Source organism: Erinaceus europaeus, chromosome 10, assembly GCF_950295315.1.
Source record: "Erinaceus europaeus chromosome 10, mEriEur2.1, whole genome shotgun sequence".
Classification (NCBI taxonomy): domain Eukaryota; kingdom Metazoa; phylum Chordata; class Mammalia; order Eulipotyphla; family Erinaceidae; genus Erinaceus; species Erinaceus europaeus.
The window spans coordinates 72,416,474-72,430,428 of record NC_080171.1 but is presented as its reverse complement, the minus strand read 5'-3'; the positions used below and the strand labels follow the sequence as shown (position 1 = coordinate 72,430,428).

Here is a 13,955-nt window from a genome sequence, read left to right as displayed (position 1 = left end):
GGTTCGAGCCCCCGGCTCCCCACCTGCAGGGAAGTCCCTCCACAGGCAGTGAAGCAGGTCTGCAGGTGTCTATCTTTCTTCTCTCCCCCTCTCTGTCTTCTCCTCCTCTCTACATTTCTCTGTCCTATCTAAAGGCGACGACATCAATAACAACGACAATAATAACTACAACAACAATAAAAAAGCAACAAGAGCAACAAAAGGGAAAATAAATAAATAATTTAAAAAATGGAGGACAGGTATTTGGGGCCAAGGAATACAGGCAGCCTCCAGAAACTGAGAACAAGGTGATGAACCAGCCCTGCCAAACTTTGAAATTTGGTTCCACTGAGACCAGTGTTGACTTTCTGGCATTAAAACTATGGGGATAAGGCAGGGGTAGATAGATAATGGTTATGCAAAGAGACTCTCAAACCTGAGGCTCCAAAGTCCCAGGTTCAATCCCCCTGACTACCATAAACCAGAGCTAAGCAGTGTTCTGGTAAAACAAAACAAAATAAAACCCACAACTATAGGATAGAAAACTAATACAGATTGTGGTATCTAGAAGCAAGGTGGTGTAACAAACAACAAGAAATGTGACAAAGACTTAGGAGAATCTCAAGGAGTAAGGTAGAAAAAGTCTTGAATCTTATGTATTCACATTAAAGACTGCTAGGAAAGACTCACAAGTAAAGATCAGAGAGAACCAAAATTGCCTAGAGAATACCAAAATTGTCACAAGCAGAAAAAAAAAAATCAGAAACACCATATTTCCATAATGTGTACTGAGAAAGTGGGGCTGGGCTGGGACCAATCAGGAGAACTCAGCCTCCCAGAAGCTTAATTAAATGGTCTCTCACTTCACAGTGAGTAAAGCTGTTGTCCCTGGAATGCTTGCAATGCAACAGCATAAACTGGCTGAACTGCAGGACTGTCATAGGAATAAATGAAGGCGTACAAAGAGCTAGCTGTATACATAGAAAAGGGGGAGTTTTGGAGCCAGGGAGATAGTATAGTAATAATGCAAAACTCTTCTGAAGCTTTGAGGTCCTAAATTCAATCCCCAGCACCACCATGAGTCAGAGCTGAGCAATGCTTTGGCAAAAAAAAAAAAAAAAAAAAAAACAGTTCTACACAATTCCACCACTCTTGGTTTCTTTGGAGGGGGAAGGTGGGAGGGATAGAGGGTAAGAGACACCACAACACAGCTTTACCACTTCTGAAGTTTCCTTTGGGCAGGTGCTCCCATGTGGTGGCCGGGGTCCTTGAACCCAGATCCTCCCACATGACAAAGTGATGAACCATCTCTCAGGCCACCTGTAAGTTCTTTATCTAACTAGTGCAGAGAGGGAAATAATTGAACAGGAAAGAATTCTTTCTCCCACAGGAAAGCATCTGATGGCCTTCCCCAAGCAAATTGAATGTTCAGGATGCCACTGGTGAGACAGCATAGTGGTTCTATAAAAAGGCTATGAGCTCCTAGGTTCAATCCCAGCACTATCATCAACCAGAGATGAGCAGAGCTCTGGAAAGAAAGAAAAGAAGGGAGGGAGGGAGGGTGCCAGTGTTACATAAATGAAAGGCAAGGTTTGGAGACTCCACCTTTTAGAATGGGGGTACTTCAAAATGAAAGGGAGAGACAGGCACAGGCGCTGCCCAAGACAGCAGAGACATTTTAGAAAAAGGAGGCTGAGTTGTTTCTCTGAGTAACTGTTCCTGGGAACTCGCCAATTGCAGTTTGGATCATTGGGCAGAGCTACTGGGCCAGTGTTTATGCCAATTTGGACAGGAAGTGATGAGGCTGAGTCCCATGGTCACAAAGCCAGTAGGAGGAGGGGGTATATGGGGCATCCTAAAAGAATGGCATCATTTTAAATTCTACAGCCAGGCTCCCTACCTCAGCCTCTCCTCCCCCCCCCCCCCCCCCCCCCCCCCGCCTCCACTGATCTCCATCCATGGAATTAGAATACACAGTAACAATTTAAAAACCAGAATTGTTTCTACAAGGGCAAGCCAATGCAAAATCTTACAGAACTCACAAAATTCTCTATTTAAGAAGAATGATAGTGTGCCCCCCACACACACACACATATATTTTAAAAGTTTGGGTGATTCCGGGACTAGGAGGTGGCGCACCTGGTTGAGCGCACTTGCAATTTGCAAGGACCCAGGTTCAAGCCTCCAGTCCCCACCTGCATGGGGAAAGCTTTTCGAGTGGTAAAGCAGGGTTGCAGGTCTTTTTCTGTCTCTTTCCCTCTCTGTCTCTCCCTTCCACTCGATTTCTTACTGTCTCTATCCAATAAATAAATAAAGATAATAAAAAAATTTTTTTAAAAGTTTGGGGGGGTCGGGCGGTGGCGCAGTGGGTTAAGCGCATGTTGCGCAAAGTGCAGGGACCGGCGTAAGGATCCCGGTTCGAGCCCCCGGTTCGAGCCCCCAGCTCCCCACCTGCAGGGGAGTCGCTTCACAGGCGGTGAAGCAGGTCTGCAGGTGTCTATCTTTCTCTCCTCTTCTCTGTCTTCCCCTCCTCTCTCCACTTCTCTCTGTCCTATCCAACAACGAATTGCGTCAACAAGAGCAATAATAATAACCACAACGAAGCTACAACAAGGGCAACAAAAGGGGGAAAAAAAAAAAAGGCCTCCAGGAGCGGTGGATTCATGGTGCAGGCACCGAGCCCAGCAATAACCCTGGAGGAGGAAAAAGAAAAAAAAAAAAAGTTTGGGTGATTCCATAGTACTGGAAAGACAGATCAAGGGGAAGGGAAAAAGTTCTACAAGTATGTGAATCCTTTCTGTCTCTTTGTATCTGTATACTTGACAATGAATTACAGAAGTCCATTCCCCAGGATGAACAGTCAGTAGTTAAATGTCAGCCAACAGACTACTGTGTAACAGGCAGGGGGGAAAAAAAATCAACCTAAGAATGATCAAGATGATAAGGAATTAAATCATTCACCACCAGTAAGTTTAGAAGATGTATATCTGTCAGTAATAAGCATTTTCTGCTAAAAAGCAGAGAATTTTCAAGAAAATTTCCCAGTGCCTGCTGAGACATTACCACATCTTACCTTACATTCTATTGACAGAAACACACACACACACACACACACACACACACACACACACGCATACACACCCTCCCCAGTAATGTGATTAAGGCACAAAATTTTATGTGCAAAACACATGTGCCTACTGAATACAATAATGCTTTCAAAAAAGAACAGATTTCAAAAGTTCTTCCAAAACCCCCCATTGTTTTGGACTCACAAGCTGAAAACAAAAACGTACATTTCTGCATTATATTTTCTGAATTTCCACAAGGAGGGTAAGTCTAAAGGCACATTCTTTACACTCCCACTATTCCTCAATGCCCTTTCCATCAACCCAAATAGGTTGTTAACAAAGCAGATGCATGATTTGGATGCTTAAGATAAGAGAACCCCTCTTATCTCAGTCACCCCATCTCCCTGTCCCCCTTGGCTGCAAACCTCTGCGAAACTCTCAGGATAAAAGAAGCAGTGCAGTTGAGAGACTGAGCAGCTCCTTATCTAATGCAAATCTGTAGAATCTGGGAGTGTCTGCTCCTGAACCTCCAGGCCCTCCTAAAGGATGATTTGAGTGCCCTAGTGATTTTGTTTTGCTTGTCATAAACATAGGAATGAGGAGGTATGGCTAGGAGACAGTTACATAATGAATTTAGCTACTGAAAATAAATTCCAGTCCTACTTTTTGAAGAAGAAAACAACAGAGTGGGTGGGAGCTGTTCAGAAGCTCACATGACCTCTGCATCTGCCTCACTCACTCTCTTAGGGGTTAGAAGTGCTCCCCAAGTTCTGATTGACTGGGTGTTGGCAACCATTCTGGGATACTACTGACTCTTACCAGGTGTACCCACCTTCATCTAGGATTGTCTGGGCAACAGATATCAATCATTCAATCAATCTAGTAATCAAGTTAACCAAATAATTCAGAACTGGAATGCCTTAAAGTAGTTTTGAAGAATCAAGTCACATGCATTTACAAAACTTCCATTCTTTCTTTCTTCCTTTATTTCTTTTATTTTCTTTTTTTTCTTTTACAGGGGAATAAGGGATTTCAAATATTAGGTACCTGGCCTGTACCAGACACTACAAATGCAGTACAAATTGTTTGATCTATGCCTTACAAAGGACACAGTAACACAATGGATTAGTGTTCATTCTCTGACGGAGAAACTAAGGTTTAGCAAGATTAAGTAATTCCAAAGAAAGATACAAATGAGCAGAAGTAAAGATTGAATCCAAATTCCTGCCCTTAGCCCAGGATTAACGAACATCTGTAATATGCCAAGCCCCCCGCACCCCACCTGCAGGGGAGTTGCTTCACAGGCAGTGAAGCAAGTTGCAGGTGTCTATCTTTCCCCTTCTCTGTCTTTCTTTCCCTCCTCTTTCCATTTCTCTATGTCCTATCTAACAACGAAGACATCAATAACAACAACAATAAAAACAAGGGCAACAAAAGAGAAAATAAATAAATAAATAAACAAAGGCTTAAAAAAAGAGAAATGCAAACTGAAGCCACAGGAAATGGACCATTTTTCTGTTATCAGATTGGCAATGATGAAGTTTCATAAATATCATTGGCAAAGAGGTAGAGAAATAGGTACTTTCATACCCATCTGATGATGAGAGTTTATTATCACAGCTTTTATAGAAGCATCTGGGGCAAGATCTATGACAAATACTAACATACATATCCTTTCAACCCATAACTGTATAGTTAGGGCTTTAGCACATGTGAGCAATACTAATGTATGTACAAACTGATCTCCTACAAGGTTGTTAAAAACAGCTCAACTTATAGGAAATTGACTCAACAGATCTGGAATATTTGTTTAAAAATACTATGCTGTTCTGCTTAAAACTATAAAATATGGGAAGAACTATATTAAGGAATAGCAAGGCATGGTTACCTATCTAAAAAGCAAAGTGTATAACAATACATAAAATATGTTATCGTGATTTTAAAAGAAGGGTATACTGTGGTCCAGGAGGTGGCGCAGTGATAAGGCTTTGGACTCTCAAGCATGAGGTCCTGAGTTCAGTCCCTGGCAGCACATGTGCCAGAGTGATGTCTGGTTCTTTCTCTCTCCTATCTTTCTCATTAATAAATAAATAAAATCTTTAAAAAAAAAAAGGTACACTATAAGAGTTATACACATAGACTTTTTGTATAAACACTGGGCATTTTTTTTTCCAAAAGTTTTTGTTTTGATTATTTATTTATTTATTTTACCAGAACACTGTTCAGCTCTGGCTTATGATGGTGCTGGGGATTAAACCTGAGACTTTGGAACTTTAGGCATGAGAGTCTCTTTGCATAACCATTATGCTATATACTCCACCCCACCCCCCAGCCCTGCTCATTAACTGGGTATTTCTGAAGGGAAGAGTACTACTTGCCTCTGAGGAAGAAATGCTGTGCTAGTAGTTGCAAAGATTAAAAGGCTTTTCACTTTACCCTCATTTTCATATCATTCAAACTAGAGTGAAATATCTATTTAGAAAAAAAAAGGTATTATTTACTTGGAATTATGTCCTCTAATATATATATTGCTTCTGGGTTATTGCTAGAGCTTGGTGCCTGACTACAAATCCACTGCTCCTGGAGGCTATTTTTCCCCTTTTGTTGCTCTGGTTGTTGTTACTGCTGTTGCTGTTGGATAGGACAGAGAGAAATCCAGCAAGAACAGGAAGACAGAGAGGGAGAAAGACAGACAAGACACTTGCAGACCTGCTTCACCATTCGTGAGGCAACCCACCTGCAGGGGGCTTGAACCAGGATACCTATGCCAGTCCTTGCGCTTTGTGCCATGTGCGCTTAACCCATTGCACTACCGCCTGGCCCCTTGTTCTGTTTTATTTTAATGAGGGGGGGGACATAGAGAGCGACCAGAGTACTACTCAGCTATGGCTTACAGTGGGGGAGAAGGGAGCAGGTTAAATGTGGAATTTTGGAGCCTCAGGCATGAAAGTTTTTTTGCATAATCATAATGCTGTCTCCTCCACCCACCCATCCCCTGCCCAAAATTATATCTTAATTCAGTAATGAAAATTAATTTAATTAATTAATTTCAGTAAGCAAAACTAAAAGAAAAACTCACAAGAAGACTAAATAAAAGACAAAGATCTTGAACACAGGAAACAAAAAGAAAATAAGCAAAGATGATTGTTCCAGAAGTATCAAATTTTAAAAATAAAAACTGAATCAAAAGAAAATAAAGTAGGCTGGGGAGATCGTATAGTGGATATGCACCAAAAGTCTCAGGTTCAATCCCCAGAACCACCATAAACTAGAGCCTGAGCAGAACTCTGGTTAAAATATATATATATATATTTAGCATAATGGTATGCAAAGAGACTCTCCCTGAGACTCCAAAGTCCCAGTTTCAGTCCCCTGCACCACCATAATTATACCAGAGCTAAGTATTGCTCTGGGAAAAGAAAAAAATGAAAAACGTAATCACAGGTATAAACTAAGGCAAATTTTCTAATAAACTACTTCATCACAGTGGGGATGTGAAATTCTTCTTTACCATCTACCCCCAAAAGCTACTTAAACTAACAATAAAAGGCACACTTACTACCAAACAAAAAGGACTTTTCCTCAAGAGCTTTAAAAGTGGCTACGACTCTTCCAAATTACCCTATAGGTTCAACAAATTTCACTAAGAATATTAATTAGTATCTCCTTTATTCAGCAACCTTTTGTCCATACAAATGAAAACCTCACAGACCCCAGCAGCTTCTGACTGGTCCATAAACCACAATCTCTCTCTGGTACTGGCTTCAAAGCCAGGAAAATATTCCATCCGAAGTGCCTTGCTCTTCACAGGCTCACCATCACTGCTAGAGAAAATTCAGGTCCTTTTAAAATGGTTCTGATCAGCAACTGCATGCTGCCACGTGTCCCTTTATCTTCAGCAAGTCACTTAGCCTCTGCTCACAACCACCCCCCAGCTCCCTCCTGCAGTTGAGCACACAAAGTTTATTATACCACAACAGCCTGTGTTACCTTCTGACCAAGAGCTGGGAAGAATGCCACTGACTGAGATGTTCATATTGGTAAGGGCATTGCTGATCTATTTCAGAATCTGGGAGCATGTTTACTCATAGGATTCTCGGTTTTACCTGCTTGCAAGGTGTTGCGAAGCCATTCATTAAGAATATATTTTAGTCCCAGGTTTAACTACAGACATATACTCAAGTCTAATAGCTTGAGGAAGACTTTTCCTTTTCTATTCAATTTTTTTAAGTTTTATTGTTATTTTTATGTATTTATTTTTTAACCAGAGCACTGCTCAGCTCTAGTTTATGGTGTTATAGGGGACTGAACCTGGAACCTGAGACCCTCAGGCATAAGAGTCTTTTGTAGAACCATCATGCTGCCTCCACTGTCCTTGTTTGTTTGTTTGTTTTAGGTAGAAACAGAGAGACAAAGCAGAGAGAGTTATAGAGACCACAGCATTGAAACTTCCATCAGTGCAGTGGGGGCCAGGCCAGAACCTAGGTTGGACACATGGCAAAACATTGCACCATCCAAGTGAGCTATTTTGTTGGCCTGAAAACTTTCAGACAAGGAATATTTAGCTTCTACATGTTGCCAAAAAAAAAAAAAAAAAAGCAGAAGAACTAGATAAGAGAATGGCAGTTGCAGGAAAAAGAAGAACTGGAGAGTTGGTGTTTAATGAATTTAGAATTTCTGTCAGGGAACATGAAAATATTCTGGAAATGGATAGCTGGTGATGGATGCACAAAAATGTAAGTGTACTGAGGCCAGGGGGTGGCATATTTGGTAGAAAGCGCAGGTTACAAGGAGTCCGGCGGTACCGCAGCAAGTTAAGTGCAGGTGGTGCAAAGTGCAAGGACCGGCATAAGGATCCCGGTTTGAGCCCCCGGCTCCCCACCTGCAGGGGAGTCACTTCACAAGCCGTGAAACAGGTCTGGAGGTATCTTTCTCTCCCCCTCTGTCTTCCCCTCCTCTCTCCATTTCTCTCTGTCCTATCCAACAACAGTAACAATAATAATAGCTACAATAAAAAACAACAAGGGCAACAAAAGGGAATAAATAAATATTTTTAAAAAGTGCATGTTACAAGCATATGGACCTGGGTTCAAGTCCCTGGTCCTCACCTCTGTCTGTTGAGAGAAAGAAAGGAAAGAAGGAAAGAAAGTAGGAAGGAAGGAAGGAAGGAAGAAAGAAAGGAAGGAAGGAGCAATGGATCCATTGTGCAGGCACCAAGTCCCAGTGCTAACTCTGGTGGAAATTAAAAAAAAATACAGGGGTCCAGGTGGTGGCGCACCTGGCTAAGAGCTCACATTATAAACCTCTGATCTTCACCTGCAGTGGGGTAAGTTTCATGTGTGGTGAAGCAGGGCTACAGATATCTCTGCCTCCTTCCCTCTCTATCTTCCCCTCCCCTCTCAATTTCTCTGTGGCTATCCAATAATAAATAAATAAAAGTTGATAAAAAAAACAACACAAATATACTAACACTCATGGTTTTTTTTTTCTTTCCTTTTTTGTTGTTTTTGAGACTTCTCAGTTAAAAGAGGGCACAATACCTTTCAAAGCAGGTCACTGAGAGATCCTAGGCCCTAACTAGAGAGAAGACTTTAAGTAAATTTTAGGATCAGAGCTCCAAAAATAATAATAATGTTCTCTTTTTTAATTATTTTTGTAAATTATCTTTATTTATTTATTTATTGGATAGAGAAAACCAGAAATCGAGAGAGAAGGAGGTGATAAAGAGGAAGAGAGGCAGAGAGACACCTGCAACACTGCTTCACCACTTATGAAACTTTCCCCCTGTAGGTGGGGACTGGGGGTTCGAATCCAGATTCCTGCACATTGTAACAAATACACTCAACCAGATGTGCTACCACTTGGCCCCCGACAACAATATTTTCAGTTACTCTTTAATCTGCATACACTCAGTCCTCACAAAATGTCATCTATAGTGCTTAGAAACCAAAGTTAACTAAAATGACATATAATAAAGGCAGATCCTCTGATAACTGTCCCTTGTGTTAGCTGCTAGCTGGATTTTTTTTTTCTCCATCAAAGTTGTAATGAAATGACACTGACAAAATGATGTGATTCTAGAATCTTAGGACACTGCAAGTTGAAGTGGAGTCAAAGTCCATCGCAGAGTCCTCTAAAGAAAAGACTTAACCACAGGGGCCCAGAGTATAACACCAATCATTTTACAGTCTCATTTTACATCTCATAAAAACTGCAGCAAAGGTGGGCGCGAGGAATCACATCATTGCAAGACTGGCCAGCTCCTCATGGGGCGCGAGCGCTTCCACACTACGATCATCATCTCTGGCATTATGCTATTCCACTGCAGAATACTGTGCCCCAGTATGGTTCCGTAGCCCCCATGTCCACTTGGTCGATTCCAAATTATATTCCTCCATGAGGATAATTTCTGGAACCATCCGTTCCACCCCGGTTCCATGGCTGCCAGTTCTTAGCAACATCGCCCCGCCAGATATTCGTCGGGATGCGGCATCATCTAAGTTCATTTCCCACGTCTACGCTCGACCGGTCCTGCCAATATACGCGGATATCTTCGCCCACCCTGTCCAACGCTTGACATCTCGTCACCCAATCTGGTCCCCTACGCCTACACTGAACTTCTCTGTTCCAGACTCTTGGAAACAGAGTTGGCAGTCAGCTGAGGTAAAGAACAAACACCTCATCACAGACCCCTGCAAGCGTCAACCCGGCTTTGACCTAGCACGTTATGATTGGGCCCTCCTCAATCGCTATCGAACAGGCCATGGCCGGTGCGCCGCTATGTTCCATCGCTGGGGAGCCAGAGACGACCCGAACTGCCCCTGCGGCTACAGACAGACTATGACCCACATAGTCAACGACTGCCACCTCTCCAGATTCAAAGGAGGTCTCAAAAGTTTACATCAGGCTCAACCTGACGCTGTTGACTGGCTATGGAAGAAGGGCAAACGCTAGAAGAAGAAGAATTTTACAGTCTTGTCATGGAGGGTAGATTCATGCCACCTTAACTTCATGTCAAAGATCTAGTCCTTGTGGGATGCTACTTGTAGATAGGACCTTTGAGAGACAACCAGATTTAGATGAGATCATGATGAAAGAGCACTCATAATGGGTTTTTTTTTAAAGGGAGAAACAGAGCCAGCAGGTGGCTCACCCAGTAAGGCACATGTCCCCATGTCTTGAAGGCCTGTGTTGCAACCCTGGGCCACCACATGGAGTGCCTGTACAAGAAGTGCAGAAGCTTTGCTGCTGTGTCTCTCCTTCTCTCTATGCCCCCCTCCCTATCTTGCACCCTTCATCTAGAAGGAAAAAAGGAAAAAAAGAAAAATGGCTGCCGTGCAGTAGTGCTGTGAAACCCTGATGGCACACATACATCCAAAAAAAAAAAAAAAGGAAGAGAGACCAATCTCCTTCCTCTTTTCCTCCATGAGAAAACACAGAAGGAAGGCTTCCTGCAAGACATGAAACAGATCTCACCAGAACCTGACTGAACCTAACTTTGATCATGAGACTTGGGTATTTTGTAGTAACTGCCCAAGCTAAGACAAGTCTCCTCAATAAAATATCTGTGTAAACACTCATATTCAGTTGATGCCAGGAGAAAAAAATGTCTAGTGTCTTACTCATGAGGGTGTTGTCTGGGCACCACAGCTCAAAGGGCATCTAGGCAAATTCTCTTCTCTCTCTTATTGACACCATATATAGCAATAATTGGGACACACACACACACACACACACACACACACACACACACACGGGAGGACGAGAAAGACTGTTCTTCCTGACTTTATAGCCTATTTCAGAGTAACTCTAAAGGGAGATGCCAAAAGACAGTCATGGTTCAGGATGTAGTGGTCTCTGGTTCACTGCAGTCTCTTTTTTTCATGTCAAATAAAAGCTTTTCCCTGAAGGAAAATTCCCAATGCTGCTGCACATGAGTTGGCTCCTAATGCTACACTTTCATCACCTGAGGACAGACCAAGAGTTCCACCTCTAAGACTCAAAGTTCTCACAGTCAAATCTCCTCATCTAACTCTGCAAATTTGTTTCAGTGTGCAATTGTTAATCTGTTTAATCTCTTTTTCCTTTCCTTCCCTCAAGGCTAAATGTTCTGATTTGTAAATTAATTCCTGATCCCAAAGGTGAATAATTAAATACTTCTTATCCTTGTTATACATCTTGTTTCTACCTTCTGGGGGTAGAAACAAAGCGGGGGGGATAAACCAGGAATTACAAACCCTGACCTTCACCAACTTCTAGGTCAGTGCATCTTGGAATTACAGAAGTTTGACTGGTTTCCTTAAATTTCTGCATAGTTCATTTTAAAATGTCATTGCAAAGTTGTCAGTTAATATCAATAATATATTATAATATAATATATAATACCTAATCCCCCCTAGTAAAAAAAACTATTTTAGAAAATTCCTGTGGGGTGGGGGAGATAGCATAATGGTTATGCAAACCGACTCTAATACCTGAGGCTTCCAGGTCCCAGGTTCAATCCCTATACCACCACAAAGCCAGAGCTGAGCAGTGAAAAAAAAGAGAGAAAGAGAAGAGAAGAGAGAAAAGAAAGGAAAATTCCTCTGTGGTGTGGGAGGTGGCACAGTAGATAAAGCATTGAACTGTCAAGCATGAGGTCGTATACATGATCCCCAGCAACACGTTTACCAGAGTGATAATCTGGTTCTTCTCTCTCTCCTCCTACCCTCTCATTAATAAACAAATAAGATATGCTTAAAAAGAAAGTTCCTGACAATTAGGATCATGCTACAATTAAAACATCAATTGCTAGAAATACCAACAATGCAGAAACAGTAAGAAGCTAGGAAGGGTGGTTATATTGCCATAAGCCAAAGCCAGGTCCAAGTTCTGGACCCATGTGGGAAGTACTATGGCAATGGAAGAAGTTGCAGTGCTGTGTAGTCAGTTCCTTTTTCTGTCTGAATTTTAAAAAGTGGCCCAGAGTGTTAAGTCATAAAATTGTGCTTACTCTCAAGAGCCCATTCCCGCCAAAAGAAGAAGCAAGAGAAAAAGAAAGAAAGAAGAAAAGCATGAACATGAAAGGGTACAGATTTACAAAATAATTAGGTGGCACTTCCAATGTAAAGGTGAAAGTGAAATATTACATAAATTAATAAGAAAATCAGTAGCCATCTGAAAAATAGTAAATTGGCATTTCTACTCAATAAAATAATTCAGGATGGGTGAATAGTTTAAATGCAAAAAGTCAAAGATGTAATAAAGCAGACCTAGGGCAATTAGAAATAATTTTAGGAACCAGTAATATATAGTTCAATGACAGAGTATATGCTTGCCATGAACTTGAAACTCAGCACCCCAAATAATAATGGCAATAAGAATTTTAGAGTGGAGATGCCTTTTTTTCTTTGTGGCACTAAGTTCATTTACATAAAAGTTAATAAATTAATTTACAGGGAGAAATTCGACAAATTCAAGTCAAAAGATAACTATGAATTCACACTCTACTCAAAGATAATCTTACATATCGGTTATACAATTTGATAGCTGACATTTCAGCACGGGTGAAGAGAGATAGGTAAATACAAATCTCTCCTACAGACTCAGGGAAAGGTGCTCAACCCCCTAAAAGAAATGCAAATTGAAAGGGAGTCAGGTGGTAGCACAGCAGTTGAGCGCACATGGAGCAATGCACAATGACCAGTGTAAGGATACCGGTTCAAGCCCCCAGGTCCCTACCTGCAGGGGAGTCGCTTCACAGGCAGTGAAGCAGGTTGCAGGTGTTTATCTTTCTCTCCCCTTCTCTATCTTTCCCTCCTCTCCCCATTTCTCTATGTCCTATCTAACAACGAAGACATCAATAACAACAATAAAAACAAGGGCAATAAAAGAGAAAATAAATAAACAAAGGCTTAAAAAAAAGAAATGCAAATTGAAGTCACAGGAAATGGACCGTTTTTCTGTTATCAGATTGGCAATGATGAAGTTTCATAACATATCATTGGCAAAGAGGTAGAGAAACAGGTACTTTCATATCCATCTGATGATAAGAGTGTATTATCACAGCTTCTTCTTTTTATTTATTTAGTTTTTTAAGATATTTATTTATTCCATTTTGTTGCCCTTGTTTTTTTTATTGTTGTAGCTATTATTGTTGCTGTTATTGATCTCGTTTGTTGATGGATAGGACAGAGAGAAATGGAGAGAGGAGGGGACGACAAAGGGGGAGAGAAATATAGACACCTGCAGACCTGCTTCACTGTCTGTGAAGTGACTCCCCTGCAGGTGGGGAGCCAGAGGCTTGAACCGGGGTCCTTGCGCTTTGCATCACGTGCGCTTAACCCACTGTGCTACCGCCAACTCCCCCTATCACAGCTTCTATAGAAGCATCTGGGGCAAGATCTATGACAAATACTAACATACATATCCTTTCAACCCATAACTGTATAGTTAGGGCTTTAGCACATGTGAGCAATACTAATGTATGTACAAACTGATCTCCTACAAGGTTGTTAAAAACAGCTCAACTTATAGGAAATTGACTCAACAGATCTGGAATATTTGTTTAAAAATACTATGCTGTTCTGCTTAAAACTATAAAATATGGGAAGAACTATATTAAGGAATAGCAAGGCATGGTTACCTATCTAAAAAGCAAAGTGTATAACAATACATAAAATATGTTATCGTGATTTTAAAAGAAGGGTATACTGTGGTCCAGGAGGTGGCGCAGTGATAAGGCTTTGGACTCTCAAGCATGAGGTCCTGAGTTCAGTCCCTGGCAGCACATGTGCCAGAGTGATGTCTGGTTCTTTCTCTCTCCTATCTTTCTCATTAATAAATAAATAAAATCTTTAAAAAAAAAAAAGGTACACTATAAGAGTTATACACATAGACTTTTTGTATAAACACTGGGCATTTTTTTTT

The 13,955-nt window shown here is 41.3% G+C and overlaps 1 protein-coding gene across 5 annotated transcripts in view; it reads right to left on the bottom strand.

The window, feature by feature from the left end:
* Window positions 1-13,955, bottom strand: part of KANK1 (KN motif and ankyrin repeat domains 1) — a 246,845-nt gene that overhangs the window by 213,896 nt on the left and 18,994 nt on the right. Inside the window, exon 1 of one of the 5 annotated variants that reach the window (XM_060199746.1) lies at window positions 9,142-9,241. The exons of the other annotated variants lie outside the window; for them this stretch is intronic. The gene's annotated coding sequence lies outside the window, so the exon portion shown is untranslated. Of the gene's footprint in view, window positions 1-9,141; window positions 9,242-13,955 lie in introns of those variants that run through there. 5 annotated transcript variants of the gene reach the window in all.